Genomic DNA, 3,079 nt, shown 5'->3' on the forward strand with positions numbered 1-3,079 from the left:
TGGTGGGTGGTGGTGGTGCTGGTGGTGCTGGTGGTGCTGGTGGTGGCCGTGGTGGTGGTGGGGTCGACAGATTTGTAAGGAATTCATAGCATATAACTTGCGGTATTTGTTCCGCTCTTTATCACCCTGAGTTCAATTTCCTCTACATTGCTGGTATACCCGTAATAAAAAAAAGAGACACTTTGTAAGAAATAAGCTGCAAATGGTATTTAATGAATACATCGATATAGCGTACATTCTGTACACATGATCCCATGTATCACCTGTATCTATAAAGTTATCAGATGTTTTCATACACAGCCAGTCACAATGCGCTTCAAATCCGTTCTTGTTTACGCCCTTCTTTTCCATTTAGGTCTAAATCGTTAAATAAATCATCATTGAGGCCCTCGGAGTGGCCTTTTCCGGTCTCTTGGATACTACTCGGTAACTGCAGGGTTCTTTGAACATCATGTAATACTCGACCCAAAGAAACGTGGCTGATTTAGGTATTCTGCGAATACCACTTCTTCCTAGAATTATTGATTTTGTAAATACTCTTGTGATGATATTCTTCGCATCGATGCCATATAGGGCGATAGAAAGAATCTTTCTTGTTTCAATCATTAGACTTCAACCATACTTGGGCATCGCCTTTCGATAATTTTTAGTCGAAGAAATCAAAATTTAATACTTATTGTTTTAAAGCCTGGTACTTATTCTAAGGATGTCTTTTGTCGAAATGCTACGTTACGGGGGCATAAATACTGCAACACTTGTTGTCAAGCGGTAGTGAGGAAAAAAACACAGACATAATGATACACGCACACGCATATATATCTCAGTAATACTAAAACTTTTGAGATATTCATACCCGAAATATCTTAATTGATTTTTTTAAAATTTGTATTTTTATTCATACCTTCAGCAGTGTAGTACAGAATTTGGGTGACATTTGGACCTCTATTTATTAATGAAAACGATTAAAAACAATTTTCGTTTGTTATTTCTTTACGAAAAATTTGGCTTCCGTGACATCAACACACATACAGACATACAGGATACACACAGACACATATAATGAATACCATGGCGTGTCAAACACACACACAGACTTCGCGCTCTCTAAGAAAAAACACCGACTTTTTGACGTGCACAATATTTTAATCATTTAGAAATATTTTTTACTGAATGTGATTTCAAAAATTTAAGTTGTTTGCACAGTAAATATTTATATTTTAGCTTTCTTTAAACAGTCTATATCTTAATGTATTTTTTTATTGTTTTAAAGTCGTTAATTTCTGTAAAAAATTTCATTTATTTAATTTTGTTTTGAAGGGAAGAGAGGAGAAAGTGGAAGATTATGTACGTGTACATTAAATGGATATGTGTGTGTTTGTGTGCGTGTGTGAAAGAGAGAGTGAAAGAGAAAGGAAGAGAGAGAAATAAAAAGAGAGAAAGAAAGAAAGTGAGTGAGTGAACGTGTGTGTTCTCTTGTATGTGTAAACGCCATTATCTCTCTCTCTCTCTCTCCCCCTCTCCATCACACACACGCCCGCGCGCGTCCTTTTCATATACACGTTCATACATCTTTCACTTTCTCCTCTCACGTAAAAACAAAGTAAATAAATAAAAAAGAATACGGAAATTAATGAACAAAAGCAGCTTTTCCGGATGACAGTTCTGAGAGCCAAAGCGAAAGATCGCCCCAAAGGAATACAATTACACAAACGTTTTTGGAGTGCATTCAACGTATCTCAGCTCCAAAGATTTGGCTGCTAACAGCACCTTTTACAATATTATTACGAGGTTGTTCAAGGAAATGTTGCTCAGAGAGCTGCCTTACGCAGACGTCTCAGCGATCGTGGCCAGCAGCATAGAGGACATACAACACATTGTGAACTGGTTTTCTTGTGCAGTAGAAATGACTGTTCTCTAGATCAACATATCGAAGACTGAGCTGTTCTATCATTCCCCGCCAAGATGTCCCAAGAGATCTAGAGTCCGAGCTAGTGACAGTACACGGAGAGCTCCTAAGGTACACAGGGACCTTTATCTATCGCAGCAGTACAGAGTCTTGTATTAATTCTTCTGGCTTCGAAGTTAAGGAGAGGAGTAGAATCTATGAAACTGCTATGGCATTGCCTGCAACACGAATATAATGGTGTACAGTGCTGCACTCTTCCTTTGCCTCTTCTACGTCACGGAACGCATGGCCCTATCGCAGGCACATCAAGGTCCTGTTGTAGAGGTGCTGCGCCGTGCTAGCTCAGTTAATGTGGAGGCCCTCATTACCTCATTGTAGGTGCGCTGGGTAGGACATATTTGCAGGACGGAGGAAGACAATAGCAGTTTTTTTACGCTAAACTGCGTGGGGGTTGGAGAATATGTGGTGGTCATAGGTTGCGATAGAGCGATGAGCTGAAGAGACTTATGAAGATCTCCGGCATTTCGCCGGACAGTTGGGAAGAGAAGAGCCTGCGGCGTTGCGAGGAAAGACACCAATCGCTGAAGCATGTAATCGCAGTTAATGAGGAGGAGCAACTCAGAGAAAACAAGAAACAATGCGAAAGAAAACATGAACAGCGTCACTTGTCCGTTGCGTCAAGTAACTTCAGCTGCAGTAGATGTCTTCTCTGCTGCAGATCAAGTGCAGGCCTTGTAGTCCACATGCGACCCTGCAGGGCATGATTTCTGAACAGAAGAGCAAACATAGCACGAAAACGACGACGATAAGGAGGCTGTAAAAATTAGTGCAAAATTCAAGGGAGACAACTCTCGCTAAGTTAAAAAAGTTATTTTAAGTTCCGTCCCTTATATTATTCAACGTTTATGGTATGTGCGTACGTGCGGTCGGGCGGGCGGGCGTGTGTGTGCGCGTGCGTGCGTGCGTGCGTGCGTGCGTGCGGCGTGCGTGCGTGTGTGTGTATATATATTACGAAAAAGGAGGCAGCCAGAATTTTGGATAATTCTTTATCATCGTTTACGTTCGTTTAACCAACCGAATACTTTCAGAAAAATTGAACCAAACTGGAACAAATTTTTTTCTTGAAGAATTTGGTTATAACGAACGAAAGCGTTAATAAGCGATCATCCTAAA

At 40.6% G+C, this 3,079-nt stretch overlaps 1 protein-coding gene across 1 annotated transcript in view; it reads right to left on the reverse strand.

The window, feature by feature from the left end:
• LOC128248177 (uncharacterized) overlaps positions 1 to 3,079 on the reverse strand; it is a 17,555-nt gene that overhangs the window by 13,643 nt on the left and 833 nt on the right. The gene's annotated exons all lie outside the window — the stretch shown is intronic.

The sequence above is a fragment of the Octopus bimaculoides genome, chromosome 6 (assembly GCF_001194135.2).
Source record: "Octopus bimaculoides isolate UCB-OBI-ISO-001 chromosome 6, ASM119413v2, whole genome shotgun sequence".
NCBI classification, from domain to species: domain Eukaryota; kingdom Metazoa; phylum Mollusca; class Cephalopoda; order Octopoda; family Octopodidae; genus Octopus; species Octopus bimaculoides.